Source organism: Lathamus discolor, chromosome 2 (assembly GCF_037157495.1).
Source record: "Lathamus discolor isolate bLatDis1 chromosome 2, bLatDis1.hap1, whole genome shotgun sequence".
NCBI lineage: Eukaryota > Metazoa > Chordata > Aves > Psittaciformes > Psittacidae > Lathamus > Lathamus discolor.
In genome coordinates, this window is record NC_088885.1 from 66,613,262 (window position 1) to 66,632,650 (window position 19,389).

General features: G+C 41.8%; 1 long non-coding RNA gene across 3 annotated transcripts; it reads left to right on the top strand.

Annotated features, from left to right (window-relative positions):
• The first annotated feature begins 458 nt into the window (after positions 1-458).
• LOC136008279 (uncharacterized) lies at positions 459-18,142 on the top strand. 3 transcript variants are annotated; one of them, XR_010610035.1, is made up of 4 exons: positions 459-564; positions 876-969; positions 1,102-1,206; positions 17,933-18,142. It is a non-coding gene; the product is annotated as an uncharacterized LOC136008279 (long non-coding RNA). The 3 variants fall into 3 exon arrangements; XR_010610034.1 differs by lacking the exon at positions 17,933-18,142 and adding an exon at positions 11,273-12,370; XR_010610033.1 differs by lacking the exon at positions 17,933-18,142 and having other exon boundaries at positions 1,102-1,682.
• The last annotated feature ends 1,247 nt before the right edge of the window (positions 18,143-19,389 follow it).

Consider the following 19,389-nt stretch of genomic DNA (forward strand, 5'->3'; position numbering starts at 1 on the left):
ATGCAGTCTATTGTTTCTTCCATCTTGTGTGTTAATAGCAATCATTGAAATTCCAGATGGTATTGTTATTCTTTTAAACGTTCAGGCACATTTTTGAACTGTAGCCACAGTCTCCACCATTCAATTGCATGTGCTGTGAAAAAAGAACTCTGTAGTATCTTTTTAAAAGTGCCCAGAAGAAACGGTGAACATTTTTGCTGCTGCTGGTAACATTGATCTATCTGAACAAAACATGCCAGCTGACACAAAAACCTCTCAAGTGCAGACTGAATTTTCTGGAAACAAAGCAGCCCCACCCCAAACCAAACAGTAAGCCAGAGGCTAACATGTGCTAAATTAGCACTGAATGAAAAGTTGGGTGTCTTATATCCCAGGTGACTTCCATAATTGCTTGCGGTCCATTTAAAAAACAACAGCAGGTGTTCCATAGTACATATTCATTATGCTAGTGATGGCTTCAAGTACCTTAGCATTTGAGGAGCTGGGATGCAGTATATGAAATGAAGGCTTGAATCTCTGCTGCAAGCTGGGAAACAAGCTAAAAAGGAGTTACTGGTTTGCTGGGTGAGCACTTGAGAGTTCAAGATCTTAGTATTTCTAGATGGCTTACTCTGCTAAATGCTGCCCTCTTCTCCCTGTCAGAAGAATTATGAAACACAAGGTCATGTAAGGAAAATAAAAAGGGGAGGGGGTGTTGCCTTTTAAAACAGAAATTTATCTTTGAAATTGGTAAATGCATTTGTCTTGCCTTTTAGTGACAGGAAATGGTACTTCAGACTGTAATCTAGGTAATACCTCACACTCTGTTCTGTGTTATGCTTCTGTGATGTACATTCCCTATTTTCATTTCTTTGTCTTTTTTGTCTCTTCTCTAGCCTTTCCTTGTTTGAAAATGGGGAGTCACCATATTCTATACAAACTGTCAGCAAGTCCCATTTTCAAAAGCTTGAGTTGACCAAAATCAGATAGGTAAGTAATTCAGCTCCCACACCCCATATGTATTAGTCTGCATTTAGCAGAACTGAAGTTTATTTGCCATCCTGCCATCTATGGGAAGGCCCAGGGTTAAAGTATTTTCCATTTTGTTTCCATCCTGTGTAGGTACAAAGACACCTATACCAGTGAAGTACATAAAGCAGATATTGAAGACATACTGTAGCTTCCCCCAACTCCCTTCTCACAGCAAGCATATAAGCAGGTTTTAAGGTATAAATGCCATTAATTTGGTCTCTAGAGATTCTAGTAAAAACAGATGTGTGACCTGTTGAGTAGCTGAGACACAAAAGTGCAGTAGAGCTGGAAGGCATTAAGTTCACATCACCTGGCCTGCATTTTATGTTTCTCAACACCCAACATATGCCTAACATGCTCAGCTCTGCTGACACGCTGTCTCCCTTTCAAATGGAAAAATATGATCCCACTCATGATCACTTCTCTCTGAAATTCCAACCTCAGAGTGATGACATTCCTTTTGTTCTCTTCTGGGACTTTTCTCTAAGGGATATAAAACCTCTGCACTAGAACAGTTTTGGAAAGCTTAGTTCAGCTTTCAGAATGCTTTATCTTTTCCTTTATGCCTGACTACTTTCATTAAAGTGTCAGACAATTTGGGAAAAGCCACTTGTGCCATCAGAATAGGGGTAAGACTCGGCAAAATGGTTTGGTCTGGCCCAATCTTACAAGAGATATTGTAGCAACACTCATAAATCTGATGTCATTTGCTGTCCTTTGCTAGAATTATATGGCTCATATCATCATCCCTTGTTGCTGGAGAGTTCAGAAACGTTTTGTAAAACATTATAAAAAAGCTTATTAAGATGCAAAAACATCAGATTAATATGGAGTACATCATCTAGTCTGGAGCTTTTAAGGCAGACTGTGAATTATTCAATACTCTGATAGTTTTAGTCAGCACAGCACAACAAGCCTCTGATTAGCCCCAGGATAAATTTTGAGAGGTTATTAAGATCAACGTATTCCTTTAAATGTACCCTGTGTGTGTGAGTGTCTGTGAAAATGGAGGGGGAAAAAAAAAAGCTTAAAAGAAAATGTAAGTCTTAGGAAGGACAATCAAAAGAGATCCCAATCTCACAGGTTGTGATAAAGCATGGCAGATACCAGACCCAGCTGAAACAGCCTGAAAGCAAATCCGCATCTTGTTTTGTCCACTTTACAACAACAGTTAGGAGAATGGATTTTACAATAAGAGATGTGAGCGTGAATTCATGATAACTGAGTGTCAGAGATCATTTCTCAAGCACCAGGTAAATAAACAAACCTGGTTCCAGTGGAGCTGCTTCAAACAAAATAGAAAGCAAACACAGTTTCAGCAATAACCATGCATGCTGATCTGTTCAGTATTTGTAGAGGAAGACAGACGTACAAACAAAATATATTGAGGGTATTTGTATGCTTATTTAATGGCTTTTTATTTTTTTTTCTTTCATTTAATTGCAGATGATACCAAGTAGTGTCTGGCAGGGCAAGTATTTGGTCTTGTTAATCTGACTAAGAGATGCACTGCGACTATTTTTGGCTGTGTATTGCCTGTCCTGTTTGTTTCTAGAATAGAAAGGAGTGCTGTACCCACAAATGTGTTTAATCAGCTATAGGACCTTCTTGCTGCTGCATGTGTAATCAACTTCTGCTATTAAGGCTCCTCTGGGAGCTGGTAAATGAGTAGCATATGTAATTTCTTCATTAGCATACCTGTTTACTCCCAGCTGTGCTTTGAAGTAGATTGAGGCAGGCTTCCCATCCAGCAAACTTTGCTCTGAGACTGGAACCATCACAGTGGCAAGTACCAGCCTTATGAAACTTAGGTGACCTATCTGTGCGCAGAAGTGAGATCCTTACTACAGCTTCTTTCCTGACATTCCACATGTAAAAGTACACTTGGAATATATTGGTAAGTCATATATTGAATTTTAAATTGTCAGTGAATGGAATGCATTTAACATCTTTACACGTTTCCTGAGGCAACTCTGATGTCCAGGTGCAGTGAAAAGTCCGGATGAATAGAACATATTAAAAAAAGCCTCTTATTTGGCTCTGACCCACAGCTTTGGCATTTCTTTCCAAAAAAAATAAACCAAAACTTTAGGGAACACAGTGAACTTGCTAAGCTACCAAGCAAATTTTGAGACTGTTTTGAAATAGCTTTCCCATAAATACCCATCTCCTTATGTTTTCTGCTTCTCACTCTGCTCACTTTCTGAGCTCTATAACAAATCAGAGCTCTTCCTCCAGTACACTTGTGCTCTTTTTTTATGTTGTTGCTCTAAATTTTGTAGTAGCCACAAAACTACCTGTGATGTCTTTTCCTAAAAAAGCTTTACCTTCACAGAGACTGGTTTGTATCTGTTAGAGAGGCATAGAACCTTTGAGAAGGTGGCCCTGAAAGATTTTCAGATAATTTCTAACTTTGCTCCTTAGGCATTGGTACAACTCAACCAGCTTTTTAAGGCATAAATTACAGAAGTGACATGAAAACATATGAGTTTATTGAAACAGAGTGAATCACTGGTGACGTTTAAGTCTAATTAAGTCAGGCTATTCAGCTTAATGATTTTGTTCCAGAGGAGGTAACTATTTTGGAATGCATAATGTTTAGCACAGATCTTCTGGAATAGGATATTGTACCTAGGGGTGCCATTATCAGGACCTGTAATGGCAAATGCTTTCACTTAAAAGGCTGTGCTAAGTTAAATCACAGTGAAATTTATCCTAGCCATTTGATAATCCTATCCCAAAGTGCTGTCATGGTTGAATAAACATTTGGGGTGAAAGAAAGGTGAGGGATATTCACGATGGCAAGGTGGGTCTATTTGTAGCCTGGAATAAGGCGGATAAAGTTAAAAACGTAGCCATCATCCTCACCTATGAAAATGCTCTGTAGTTTTATGTTCAAAAAATACAGAGGTGAAAATTTATTTTGATCTCAGTAGCAAAAGTACCCCCAGTTAAGGGGAAAGCTGCTAGATGCTGTCCCTCCCAGTGACATTTAACTCTTATTAAGTGTTCACCAGTGCCCTTGTTGCCTTTTCTCGCTTCTCTAGTGGGCTGAAGCATTTCTGTCTCTATGCAGCCAAGACACACTTGTAATTAATTTTAATTTGCAGTCTTTGCCTGCAGCTTAATAGTTCAAGGATATTTTGTTGTGTAAACTAGATATTGCTCCTCTGACATAGCTGCTGTTACACAGACAGCCTTCCAGAAAATTAAACCTTAGTCTCCTTCCTTCAGCACTGAGTGGCTGCTTGCTGCTCAGGGACTTGAAGAGAAAGTGCTGTTTATTTCTCCAGCAGAATGTGTTTAAATAGCCCTGTTATCAGTGATGGCAGGTAATGCTCAAAGGGGCAACTACATGCCTATATTCTGTATTTGCATCTTTTGGGACTTCTAGGTATTAGATGGATAGATTGCATATAGGGCTTTTTCCCCACCACCTGCTACCCTGCAGTAAGGGCAAAGCTGCTAGTTGGTAACAAGAAAGTTCTTGACCCAAATGCTTGGGAGGGAGAAGGAGGAATTGTTTAGTTTGTGGTTTTGTTTTCTAATTTTCTTGTGTGTTTGTTGCTGATGGTACTAAGTGTAGCAGAAAGCAGGGCTATAGATCTCATCACTTGAAAAGGCTTTTGATGACTGCACAGAGTAAGGATTAATCTGTAATGTTCCTATAATCAAATGACACCCTTTGCAAGTCTTTCGCTTGCTGAGGTGTTTCCCTGAGTGCTTTTGGCAAAGGTGTAGCAGGATACATACCAGACAGTATGAAACCTCTGAAATACTCTCTAGCAAGTGTCTCTTCTGAAAACGTATTGCTGTGTAGGGTAATTGGGCATGTTTAGCTCCCTCAGTTCAAGTGTTTAAAATTTGTCATAATGAATGCAGAGGGTTACAATTACATGGACAAAGCACATGTACATTTTTGCATATCCTTTTGTCTGCAACTTTATTATCATTCCTGTTTTGATTTGAATAGTATCAGTGTCTCAAGTTGCTCTTTGTTATTATACAAGAAGCAATTGGCACTGGACTCCAAAACATGAAGTGATGCACTCAGTTCATTACAAATACTAGGTTCTTAGGCAGTAGTGAGCTATGTACAAAAGCAAACTAAGATTAAAAACCCCAACCAAAATCAGTAAACCAGACAAAACAACGAAACATGCAATAAATAAATAGTTACTAAACCAAGATAAATTTCACTACATCTGCAATACGTGAATACAGCTATCACTTCTTTTGCTTCATGGAGAGCTGGCATCTGTTGTGTCCTTGCTTCACCGTAAAGTTGCACTGGATCTATCAAATCACACATGCAATATTAAACACCACAAGCCATGGAATTATGCACAGAAAATGTTACATAAATTGTTGAGACAATTCTAAGCCCTAATTTATGTCACTGAACAAATCTTTTGTGTTTGTTCCTCCAGCTAACTTTACCACTCACATAGTTCATTTACTGTTCCAATCAGGAACCTTTGAACTTAAAATCCTTTTCTAAAGCCAGCACGACATTCCTAAATGGACCTCTCTCAGAAGAATGGACATGTATTTAATTGCAATGCATATAATTTACATATTGTATTGCCTGTAAATGCACCTTCATTGCTAGACTTTGTCCAACACAAAGAAATGTGCAGTGGAGGGTAATCTGGCTTTATAGTCCAGGAGAGAGGCATAACCATGAGTGGTTAATTTAGAAATAACCAGCCTTGTTTGCTATTTATTTGTTTATTATTTGTTTTGCCTTCCTTGTTTGTTTCATCAGAAATGCTTAATTCTACATTTCCCTTTACATCTAGCAAGCTGGGTGTCAGAGACACTAATTGGCTGCATGGCTGTAGAGGGCATAGGATGACATCAGATACTGAGATCTGTCTTCTTCCCTTAATTTTCATGCAAGTCCTGTCAAAGTGTTCTCATTATCTAAAAAGACAATGGAAAGAAAAAAGTTGCAGCTCTCTTCAAGATTCATGATGCTGCAGAGGCTAGACTGATTGTCGTGTTCAGACAATTGCATGAGAATACAGAGGATCTCTAGTACAATTGCCTGCTCAAAGTGGGGCCAGTTATAGGATCAGACCAGTTTGCTCAGGGTTTTAACCAGTTATGTGGTGCAAATCGCAAGGGCTTGAGACTGCACAGCCTTCTGTGAGCAATGTGTTCTTGCGACTTTCCTCATGAGGAAAAAAGGTCTGAACCTCTACTGTTTCGATTTATGCCCATTGCCTCTTGTCCTCCCACCATGCACCACTGTTAAGAATCTGGCTTCATCTTCTTGCTAAGCCCCTTGTAGTTACTGCAAGGCTGCTGTCATATTCCCCCTGAACAAGACTTCATTCATCTCCAGCCTGAATAAGATCTCATCTCTTATCCTCTCCTCATAGGGCAAGAGTTCCAGCTTTCAACCATCCTAGTGGCTCTCCACTGAACATGCTCCAGGTTATCAATGTTTTTACTGTATTGAGGAAAATTTATCTAGAACTGGACACAGTATCTAGATGTGCTCTAATGAGTACTAGTAGTGAGCATGTAAACCTACTGGATGTGCTCCTTTTTGTATAGCCCAGGATGCTGTTGGCACTTCCTTGCTGTCAAGCATGCAGCTGGGTCATGTTCAGCTCACTGCTCATCACAACCCCCAGGTTCTTCTCAGCATTGCTGCTTCCCAGACAGTCAGCTTTTGCTCTGTCTTGCTCCTGGATCTCTTCCTTCCCAGGGGAAGGACTTTGGATTTGGACTTCTTAAATTTTATAAGGTTTTTGTCAGCCTATTCATTCTTCCAGCCTGCATAGTCCTCATGAATGGCAGCTTTGCCCTCTAGCAGGGCTTTCCTGCTTAAGGGATGATGGTCCTCCTCCCCTGTTAAGTTTGGTGTTATCTGCAAACTTGCCAGTATGCCCTCTATCACCTCCTCTAGGTCGTTTACAAAGATGTCAAACAGGATAGGTCTCAAGATCGTCACTTGCACTACTGCACTGGCCACCAGCCTCTAGGTGGTGTACATCCCATTAATCGCTGTCCTCTGAGCCTAATCGTCCAATCAGTTATTGTTATTTACTCATCTTCTTGTTCAACCATCCAGACCATAACATCCTGTAGGATGTCTACTAGAGGAGACAGTGTCAAAAGCCTTGCTGAAGTTGAGGTAAACCTCAGCCATTGCTCTCCCATTTGTCCAAAGGTCTGATCACTGCAGCACAGAAGGCAGACAGGTTGGTCAGACACAACTTGCTCTTGTTCAATCCAAACTGTTCCTAATTACTTCTGCCTTATGTACCCAGAAATGTGTTTTGAGTTCCCTGCTTAGCCAAGAGAGTCATGAAGCATCTACTTGTTTTCCTGAATATCAGGGTGGATCATTCTTGCACTTGGAGGATGCTGTCCTTGAAGACCTGCCATTTTCCAGAGATCTTTGGCCCTTCAGAGCTGCCTCCCCTGGGAACCCACTTACAGTCTCATGAATAAAATGAAGTTTGCTCACCTGAGGCCCACCTGAGTACCCTGTTACTGTCCTTTTTCATGCCTGTCAGGATCTTGAACTTCACTACTCCATCACCACTATTGCGAAAGCTAGTACTAATCACTGTATCTCCAGCTAGTTCTCCCTTGTTAGTGACTAGCAGATAGACCTGTGTGTCGCCTTTGATTGACCATGCTGTATTGGTATCAAGAATGTACCTTTAGTTCTGCAGACTTATTCTGCTGGGAGACTGCATCTAAATTTTGTTGCTTGCAGTCAACTTCAGGCAGATGTTTGAAGCACTTAGATATACTGAAATTGATTGTTTTATTTTATTTTTTGCTTGTTTTCCAAAAGGTTTTTTGGGTTATAGAGCTCTGATGCAACTTGGCTGCGGTTGGGTAGGCCTTTAGCAGCCAGATCAGTACAGCTGAGTACTAATGAATCCTGCTAGGCCTAAACTAGATCTGTAACCAGCTGTACACAGCAGCCTCCTCTATTTGGATGCCTTACTGACCACCTTAGTCCCAGGATAGAGATGCAGCCCCCACACTGCCAATAGTAATCCTTATTATAGAGTATGCTGGTTAGATTCTAAGGGCAGAAACTGAAGGCTTGGAGGAAATACATGAGGTTTTCGTGACTTTGAAAATGGGAGTATGATTGTTATCCAGAAAGAACATTCTCTGCATCTGACTCTGAGGAGCATCCTTTCTCAAAGATGCCATGATTTGCTATTGCTTTCAGTGTGAGAGGTCTGAGTAATCCTTAAACACAAGGACTGTAGACAGTCCTCTTATAAGGTCCTGGCATTATCTGTAGAAGACAGTGGATCTCTTAAACACAGGCAAAGGCTTTTAGAACTTCCTAAACCCACCAACAGACTTCACTGACTTTCCAGTAGCTCATGCATCTTTACCTACCGAAAGTTAATGTTGCATTTTCATTCTCTTGAATTTGAAAAAGCAGAAATGAGTTACTGTAGAGTGTCACTGGAAAGCTGGTTTGTACTGTATGACAAAGATAAGATGAGTGTATTGTCTTTTACATAAAAATCAGAGAAAGGATTTAATTTTTACTTCTAAGGGAATAGGTGATGAGAAAAGGGGATACCATTTGAAGTTATACTTGGAGCAACTTGTGTGAACTACGTTAAATATGACCCCCTTCTTCCCTTTAATGTTGATCTGTCTACTTGATCTTGGCTCTTACACATTCATATTTCCTTTAAATGTTCCTTAATAGCTTTCACGTCAAAAGTGCAGATTCAGAGAGCCCTCCACAATTAAAGGTTATATAATTGTTTTGTACAATCCAGTGTTGGTTGTTAGGCATTTGGGGAAGTCTCTCTTGTTTGGTAAGAGTGTGCAGCAAATTGCATGTTCTTCAGCAAAGGTTAAACACATGTCTTTGCTGTCCCCTGTTGTATATTTCAAGAAGAAAAAGCAATAAGTTTATGCTCACAGATTAACATAAATTTGGAATATAAAGTAAGAATGCTATCTGAGGAAATAAAAAGATCTAACCCTTAATTTTTAAATGCATATTAATTTTTTTTAAGCAACTTAACAGTATTTAGTTTTCCTTCTCTAAGTGCTCGGAGGAAAAATAGTATATATCCTTTTCTGATAACCAGAGAAACAAGGGTACAGTAGTTCTGCTCATGGACAAAAAGAGTGTATTTCTTACCTGTTTTGAAGGCAAGCACAAGCTCACTATGCTCAAACTGCAAGTTGGATAGATTCAATAGTAGGGCACTGAGCTCAGGGTATGTCCTGCTAAGAAACTAATGGCTTCTACTTGATTTGCAATAAGAAGAGTGAGCCTGCTTGCTTGCAGAACACCGTGTAGAAATTAACAGTCAGTTGAGAACTCCAGGTTTTATTATGGTTCTCAATCTACTCATAGACTTCTCTCCCCCGCCCCCACCTTTACACAGAGGTTGTGTATTGCAAGTTGGTTGCCTACACTGCCATTGAAGAAAAAGAATGAAAAGCCAAACAAGGGAGGAGTTTGTCATGTTTAGGTGAAGTTCCATTGCACTCTTCCATTAGCAAACATATGCAGCTCTCTATATATAAATGGTAGGACCTAAGTGGTGTGTCCCGTCCTGCGTCTGCAAAGCCGTTCACATATTAGCCCACGTTAAAACACCATCCTTTGAAATAGACAGCAAACTGAGGTCTCTGAAGTGGCAGGTACAAATTAAGGACTGCAGCAAGTAATATATGTCAAATATATTTGGCAGAGTGTCACCACTCTGCCATATGGAACTCTGGTAACACAGGGAACAGGGAACCAACAAGGAAGACTAGTGTAACCGGAGAAAAGTAACTTGTAGGGTTGATCTGAAATGCATCCTTTGATGTGAAACTCTTATCTGCAAACAATCTCCCTCTGACCTTCTTACTAAGCAAACTAATAATTTGAAAATAAAGGATGTACTAGAACACCAATTGGCATGGTTATGTTAAATTCCTATTTTCTGAAAGCAAATCGCAGTGTCCTGTTTCAGTTTATTCTGCATCAAAACTAGTTGAAGTTGCTGAAGTGAGAGGATTCTGTAGAGGAGTAGACGAAATGCTGATAAAACTAGTAGTTTTAGAGAAAAAAAAAAAGAAAGAAGTAGTAATTGCCCATTACTTTGGGCAGTAATGTGTAAATCCTTTCTTTTTCCTCCACTCCAATAGTCTTCTTGTTAAAATTGAATAACCTGACTACCTGTAAGTACAGCATGTGGTCTATTTCTAGAATAATGGAGAGACCCAAAATATGCTCATCCTTAGGATTTTATATGCAGATTAACCTGTCTTTGAGCAAACACTTTCTAAATAGTATGGAATGCCCTTACACCAGCTCCTTCTTTTGTTTTCACAGGTGCTCAAGTTAATTCTTTAGGTTCTACTTTGTAATTCACTCCTCTGTACTTGAGTGATGTACACCCAAGCATAGGACGCATCCTGCTTCTGCTTCTTCCACCACTGAGTGTCTTGAAAGGGTATTTCATGAGCCAGACTGACTGTTTATACTGAATTATTTTCAAGAGCCTTTTTAAATCTCTCTCAAGCAGAAGTCCCACTGCTCCCATCAAGTCTCTCTCTGAGACTTTCATTTCCTTTCCTAAGCCTTCTTGTTGCCATTCTTTCTCCAAATCTCACAAGTGTTACTAACTTAAGGAAGAAATTTGAAAGGCTCTGTCAAAAGCTTTTTCCATCAACTCACCTTCTTCTCTCCTAGTAGCTTTTGTTCCCAGTCTTTTCCAGATCTGTTTCTTTCCCTAGTGATATGCATGACTGTACTACTTCCTTCCTTCCTTCATCTGTCTGATGGTTCCTTCTATCCATGTCCTAAATGCATTTTAATGTTCCACGTCCTTAACCATGTAAAAGTTATGCCATAATAGTGCCATTATTTTTCATCTTGAGTATTTTGATGTTAACCTCCAGCCTTCCTCCACCTTCTACATATCCTCTTGTTCCCTACTAGTTTCCTACAGTCACATTCTGCCTGACAATCAAATCATGGTTTTGTCTCACTCAATCTTCTGTCTCTCTCTTCTGTGGTCACATGCTTCATCCCAACACTTCACCAAGCCAGGTCTCTGATTGGTTCCTTCTGTGTAATCATCAGTGCCAGCCTCAGTGCTCTGTTCACTTGTTCTGCTTCACTTTTGCTGACTGCTGTGTTACCTCCCAGCCTCTGGGTATCTCCTTTTTCTCATTCCAGTTCTTCCTCAAAGCACATTTCATCAGAGGTGTTCTCACTAGCCTACCCTCACCATTCTATTATTATTTACAGGCCTTTTAGTGACAGGAGAAAAACTAGAAAGCAAAAAGAAGATGAATGGGAGCATTGCAAGCTGTCACTTTCTCTGCATCTTCAAAAGAGTCTTTTGGCATCTGTTGTTCTTCAGGATAAAGTAGGACAGTGGCTGCCTTGTAGAGCACCACAAATACTACTGGTGCCTAAAAAATATTGTTAACAATTGTAACTGGTCCTTTCTTCTAAGCAGTCACTAGGAGTTGCCTATGTATAGGGGTTGTATAATCAGGCTGCTGTCTCAAGGGCCTGCTATCAGTATCTCTTTCTCCCTTGTGAGCAGCAGAAAATGACTGTATTAATAATGAACTGTGATGCTGAAATTTTCACCTCCTTGCTAACAAGAAAAAAGCCAAAGGAAATGTATGCAAGATATTCTTGTCTGAAATGAAGACGTCACTTCCATGCAGTTCTAAACCACTTTTTAGACTCTATGTATTGTATGAGAAGCTCCTGTGACATACAGTCAATGTGGATGAGAAAAAAGGGGATCACTTCTGTGGGACATGAATACTATTTCCCAAGGTACTCATACTGCCAGTGGGAACCACAGTTACTCACTTGCCTAGCTAAAGATGTGGGATTGTGCTACCAACTACAGCAGAAGGGAGTTCGGTCTACACTTCATATTTCAAAAGTTGGTATGGAAAGGTATTAAGCCTTGTGAAAGATGTGGCTCCAGTGCTGAACAAAATACATAGAGTGGCTTAAGAATTAAGCCACATTCATAAATGTGAGTTCAGCTGTAAAAGGGACCAGATAATTCAGTGGTTTTCCTCTTTCAGCTTTCAGCATAAGCGGGGGATTTGGTGAATGGCTTATCTGAAAACAAGGTCCTTGTTTTGCATCGTAATTCATGGCAGGAAAATGTATGCCTGCATTTCAACTCAGTGTGTATTTTTAATGGCTTACAAATAACTTCCTGCACCAAATTGCATTATGTAACAGCCACAGCTCCCTGGTGCAGTTCAGAATAGGATACAATGGAATATGGAAACAACAGAATCAAATGAACTTTCAGCAAGGAGGGAACAATTATAGAGTCTTTGAAAGTCCATTTGTGCTAGACTAAACTCTGTTCTTTAATAAGAATACTATTAAATTACAAAACTCCCTTTATCTTAAATAAGCAGTTTTCTCTTGAGTTGTTTTTTTTTTTTTTTTGCTTGGGCTTTTGTTTGTCTGGTTTGTTTTTTTGTTTTTTTGTTTTTTTTTTTTTTTGTACGGGGAGAGGGAACGTGGTTGTGGTGGTTTTTTTGCCCCCCCCAAGGACTGCTACCAGTTACTCACACATTTTAGCTTATAAACAAAGCCTGCTTCTCCACAGTCAGTCTGAATTCTCTTTTAACACAGATTTAAAACAGAGCAGTGCCAGAAACATTAACGGGGTTCTTTCTGTGCAACTCTTTATTTTTCCCCCTTTTAACAAAACAGACTTCTGAACAAATTAGGAGAACATTTACTAGGACAGGCCTGGCCTTCAGCTGTGTGCAGGTACCGTACGTACGTATGTATGAACGAACCCGCACACAATACAAGACTAGCCTCCAGCTGTGTGCGGGTACAGTGCGTACATACGTACGAATGAGCACACACACAGTACAAGCCTAGCCTTCAGCTGTCTGCGGGTACCGTGCATACGTATGTACGATTGAACCCGCACACAGTACAAGCCTGGCGTTCAGCCATGTCCGAGTATACCGTACGTATGTACGAACGAACCCGCACACAGTACAAGCCTGGCCTTCAGCCGTGGGCGGGTGCCATATGTACGAATGTAAGAACGGACCCACATACAGTACAAGCCTGGCCTTCAGCCATGCGCGGGTACCATACGTATGTACATACGAACGGCACCCGAGCACTGCAAAAGCCTGGCCTTTAGCCGTGTGCGGGTGCCGTATGTATGGAGGGACGGGCATACGGACGGACGGCACCCGCGCACGGCGCAAGCCTGGCAATCAGCGGTGTGCAGGTGCCGTCTGTCCATACATACGTACGAACGCATGAACCCGCGCAGGGCACAAGCCTAGCCTTCAGCTGGGTGTGGATACTGTATGAACGAACGAGCCTGCGCACGGCGCAAGCCTAGCCTTCAGCTGGGTGCGGGTACTGTATGTACGTATGAATGAACATGCACACAATACAAACCTAGCCTTCAGCTGTGTGCAGGTACTGTACGTACATACATACGAATGAACCCGCACACAGGGCAAGACTAGCACTTCAGCTGTGTGCGGGTACTGTATGTACGTACGTATGAACAAACCTGCACACAGCGCAAGCCTAACCTTCAGCTCTGTGCGGGTACTGTACGTATGTACGTACAAACGAACCCGCACACAGCACAAGCTTAGCCTTCAGCTGGGTGCATGTACTGTACATGCATAAGTATGAAAAACCCGCACACAGCGCAAGCCTAGCGCTTCAGCTGTGTGCGGGTACCCCATGTGCGTACGTACGAACAAACAAACCCGCATGCAGTGCAACCCTGGCGCGTCAGCTGTGCTCGGGTACCGTGCACGCCTCCGTGTGTATGAACGAACGAACCTACAAGCAGTGCAAGCCTGGTCTTCAGCTGTGTGCGGGTACTGTACGTACGTACATACAAACCTGCACGCAGCGCAAGCCTAGCGCTTCAGCTGTGTACGAGTACTGTGCGTATGTACGTACGTACGTACGCACAAAACTGCACACAGTGCAAGCCTAGTGCTTCAGCTGTGCGCGGGTACTGTACGTACATACTTACATATGAACCCTCACAAAGTGCAAGCATAGCCATCAGTTGTGCATGAGTACTGTACGTATGAACGTACGTACGTACGAACCAGCACACAGTGCAAGCCTAGCGCTTCAGCAGTGCGCTGGTTCTGTATGTACGTATGTATGAACAAAACTGCACACAGTGCAAGCCTAGCGCTTCAGCTCTGTGTGGGTAACGTACGTACACACACGCGAACCCGCACACAGTGCAAGCCTAGCGCTGCAGCTTTGTGCGGGTACTGTACGTACGTACGTATGTAAGCACGCACGAACCCACACACAATGCGGGCCTAGCGCTTCAGCTGTGTGCGTGTGCTGTACATACGTAGGTACGTACTTACAAACACATGCAGTTCAAGCCTAGTCTTCAGCTGTGCATGAGTACATAAGTACATACAAACACACACAGTATAAGCCTAGCCTTCAGCTGTGCACAGTGTAAACCTATCCTTCAGCTGTGCATGAGTACATACGTACGTACAAACACACACAGTATAAGCCTAGCCTTCAGCTGTGCACAGTGTAAACCTATCCTTCAGCTGTGTGTGAGTACATACGTACTCACACGCACACAGTATAAGCCTAGCCTTCAGCTGTGCATGAGTACGTACGCACTCACACGCACAGAGTGTAAGCCTAGCCCTCAGCTGTGCGTGAGTATGTACACACACACGCACACACACACAGTATAAGCCTAGCCTTCAGCTGTGCATGAGTACATACGTACATATTCACACGCACACCGTATAAACCTAAACTTCAGCTGTTTGAGAGTACATACGTACGTGCTCACATGCACGCAGTATAAGCCTAGCCTTCGGCTGTACATGAGTACGTAGGTACGTACTAACATGCACACAGTATAAGCCTAGCCTTCAGCTGCATGTGGGTACTGCATGTACGTATGAACGAACCCGCACACAGTGCAAGCGTAGCGCTTCAGTTGTGCATGCGTACTGTACGTACGTAGGTACGTGTGTGCGAACCTGCACACGGTGCAAGCCTAGCGCTTCAGCTGTGCGTGAGTACTGTATGTACGTATGTACGAACGAGCGAACCCACATGCAATACATCTTAGCCTTCCAGCTGCGTGCAGGTACTGTACGTACATATGTACGAACGAACGAACCTGCATGCAGTACAAGCTTGGCCTTCAGCTGTGTGCGGATACTGTATGTATGCACGAACGAACGAACCCACACGCAGTACAAGCCTAGCCTTCAGCTGCGTGCAGGTACTGTACGTATGTACATACGTACGAATGAACGAACTCGCACGCAGTACAAGCCTAACCTTCAGCTGCGTGTGGGTACTGTATGCACTCATGCGCGCGCACAAGGGAACCCGCATGCAGTACAAGCCTAGACTTCAGATGCATGCGGGTACCGTACGTACATACGTACGTGCATACGAACAAACCCACACGCAGTACAAGCCTAGCCTTCAGATGCGTGTGGGTACCGCACGTACCTACGTATGTGCGTACGAACAAACCCACACGCAGTACAAGCCTAGCCTTCAGCTGTGCATGAATACTGTACGCACGTACATACTTACGAATGCACACGCAGTGTAAGCCTAGCCTTCAGCTGTGTGTGAGTACCTATGCATGTACGTACGTACGAGCACACACGCAGTGTAAGCCTAGCCTTCAGCTGTGCGTGAGTACCTATGCATGTACGTACGCACTCACACGCACACAGTATAAGCCTAGCCTTCACCTGTGCGTGAGTACGTACGTACGCACTCGCGCACACAGTATAAGCTTAGCCTTTAGCTGTGCGTGAGTACGTACGCACATAAGAACACGCACACAGTAAAAGCCTAGCCTTCAGCCGTACATGAGTACATACGTACGTACTCACACGCACACAGTATAAGCCTAAACTTCAGCTGTTTGAGAGTACGTACGTATGTACTCACACGCACACAGTATAAGCCTAGCCTTCAGCTGTGCGTGAGTACATACGTACGTACTAACATGCACACAGTATAAGCCTAGCCTTCAGCTGTGTGTAAGTCCGTCCGTCTGTCCATCCATACGAACACACACGACAGTATAAGCCTGGTGTTCAGCTGTGTGTGAGTCCGTCCATGAGTCTGTCCGTCTATAAGTATGTACATTTTAATTTCCTAATGCTGTTAACAAAATGTCATGAAGAGTTCTTCACCCAAGCCAGTATTTCTCACCACGTGAACTACACAGAAAGGATCACTGTGCCACATGCTGGCCCTGTCCCAAGGTTTTTTGCTGTGTCAGGACATCAGCCCTCTCCTTCTTGAAATGATCTAAAAATAAATGCATTTCCTCATTAGCGGCTTAGTTCTATGGGTGCTGGTAGCACAGACCAATGTGATACTTCTCTGTTAGACTTTTTGAGTCCTTTAACATTTCTGTGACCTTTTATTTGGTGTTGCAAGGTGCATTTTGCTTTTCTCTGATTCTTGTGCAAAAAACCTGTTTTTGTAAACACTGAGTGTATATGAAGATCTTTCCTCCTTTCAGTTTTCCTGGCCTTATCCTCTTTCCACTGGGAAAAAAAATAAAGAAGTTCTGTTTTATTGGAGCAGTATCAACTGAGAGCTTCCCACAGATTGGGGCAGTGCAAACAGGTTCTCAACTGTTCCTCAGCCAGGAAATGTGAAATAATATTGCACTTTCATTCTGACAGTTACACCCATGAGATGTAAAGTGTACTTGTGAAACTAATCCTAGGTAACTCTTAATAATGTATGCATCTGACTGTGCACTTTACCATTGGTTAGTGCTCTAGCCTCATGCAGTAGGGGCAGTAAGAACATGCACTGTCTTATTCCCATCCTTTGGTGTAGCTATTTGAGACCCCTTTGGTTTCAGTCAGAACCCTAGTGCCATTTCAGGCTGGTAGTGAACAAGCAGATGTCTATGTTTGTGTCATTGGATAAACTTCAATAATATTTTATTGTCAGAAGTTAAATGTGAGTGTCCAAAATATAAAAGAAAACAACTATTTTACTTTTTTAGAAAAATGAGAAATAATGTAACAAATATGGACCCTATGTGGTGCTTCTGCGTTATTGAGATTTAACACAAGTATAGTTGGTTTCAGGTGGTCAAATAATAATGCAAAATGTAAATCCTGCATGATGGCACAAGTTACTTGGAACTATTGCTTTGCCCGTGCGTATTTTTTAGCAAGTATTTTTATGGAAAACATGCTTTTCCTACTCATGTACCTTCCTAGTAGATACTTTATTGCTTCAATGGCAATAAAAACTTCTTTCTGTTCTGGTCTCCAGAACTCTGAAAAGTAATACTTTCCCATAAGACCAATGAGTTAAGTCACCTGCCATGACACATTTAAAAATTATTCCATTCCCAAACAGTGTGTGTGAAGCCCTTCTCTTAAAAGTAGCAATCCTTTAAGTCTACTTGAAGTTGCCTCTTTTTGATCACTACTTATGGAAAAATTGTTACAGTTCTTTTCTTTGCTGTATTTTGGGGAAAAATTTTCAGATAGTTTTTACTTATTTTTGTCTTGCATCTTTGCATGAACTGGTGACATTTCTCCAGGACTGATCAATACTATTTTGAAGACAATATGCAACCAGCTTTTTTATCAAAACCTTAAATAGGAGCATCAGGAGCTCAGAAACTGGAAAACTGTATTTCTCTCAGCTTTTCTAATTAATTACATAATGGGCAGATTGAATGAGTAAACTGTCTGAAGTGGCTGTTATGTTTTATTATGAGATTTCTTTAAGGAACTGCAGGAGAAAAGTTACATAACTACAGAAAAAAAAAAAAGGTGGGGAAACCACTTACAGCACTGACATTCTGATTTATAAATGGTTTCACCAGAAGCAATGATGACTCGTACTTTATTTCTTTTATAGGAGATTGGTTGGCTCAGGCACAACTCTTCCCAGGGGAGAAAAAAGGCCAAAAGCCAATTCACGCAAAGACAAGTTGAATACTAAAACTCAAGATGACAATCTGACAGCCACATGGCATCTGCTCTCAGATGGCAGCCAGCTGGCTTCTCACAACAGTATATGCACCAGAAATATTGTTAGGAAGAGCTTGCTGAGAATGTCAACGCAGTACATGGATAGATGCAACACCTCCTGTAAAGCTCCTCTTGCACTTAGCACGGTGGGTTGGTGCATCATAACAGCACTTCTCTAGAACTTGTGTCTTTTCTCACAACACACGCATCCCCCTGTATCTATAAGGAATTAACAGATTAGTGATGAGCACTAATCAGTAATAACCACTGGTTTTCTGGGCTCCATTCTGCTAATATACAACAGTATATAGCTTTATGCAAGTCAGGGCCTGACTTCATCTGACTTCAAGGGCAATCTGACTGTTGTCTCTTTGGAAGTGGAATTGCTTATGTTTGCCCAGTGCCTTGAACTCGCCTATCATCTGGAATCGTAGTGCCAGTACAGTTATGATTAGACCTTCTCTTGGGAAAAGACAAAGGTTTTCATGCCTACTCTGCTCTAGAGACAGGTTGAAAAACAACTGGCATACAAAGCTGTCATACTCTGCTTTGTCATGTGGACACTTCACAGTCCTAATCTCTGGTCCCAATGACTACAGTGCTAAAAACATGCTAGTGACAGTGGTATGTGCTTCACTTTACATATGTGTAGGACATTGTTCCCACTAGGTGTAAAAATTAGAGCAAGAAGAAATGTATGCATCTACAAAGATCTTATTGCAGTAAGATGGATCTGAGAAGTCTAAATAGCTGCTGAATGTGTATCAACTTCAGATCTTTTTCTACATCCTGTCTGCACCAGCTTTTCAAGTACTCTTGCTTTTGGCTCTGAGAATCCCTCTTCCATTTCTGGTTTACTAGTAGCTCCCACAGCCACACAATCCATCATCTTTGTACGATCATGAACTCAGTGCTGAATGCTGAGAGCTTGTCACTTCTGGCAATTAACTTGAGATACATAAAAGTGGTGAGAGGAGGCATTAAGTTATCCACCTGCAGAAAACTGGCTCAGTGCTGAGTGCTCTCAACAGATGAGTGCATCTGAGGAAGTGCTAATTGCAATGTATTCCTTCAAGTCTTTTTGCTGATGCACAAAATATTGAGGAAATGGGAGAAAAGGAAAATGCCTTTGTCTTTTGAGTCACAGTGGAAAATAACACAGGAACTGAGCTTTAGAAGAACACTGGTTATTCTCAGAATCTGCAGAAAAAGAACACACTAAGAACAAGGGAACAGGCAGAGGACTGATGCCATGAATAGAAATCTCCATCTGTGCTCTGGCCATGGTCCAGGCTGTATGACATAGCTTGCATGATACAGTACCCATTTGGATTATTTATATAA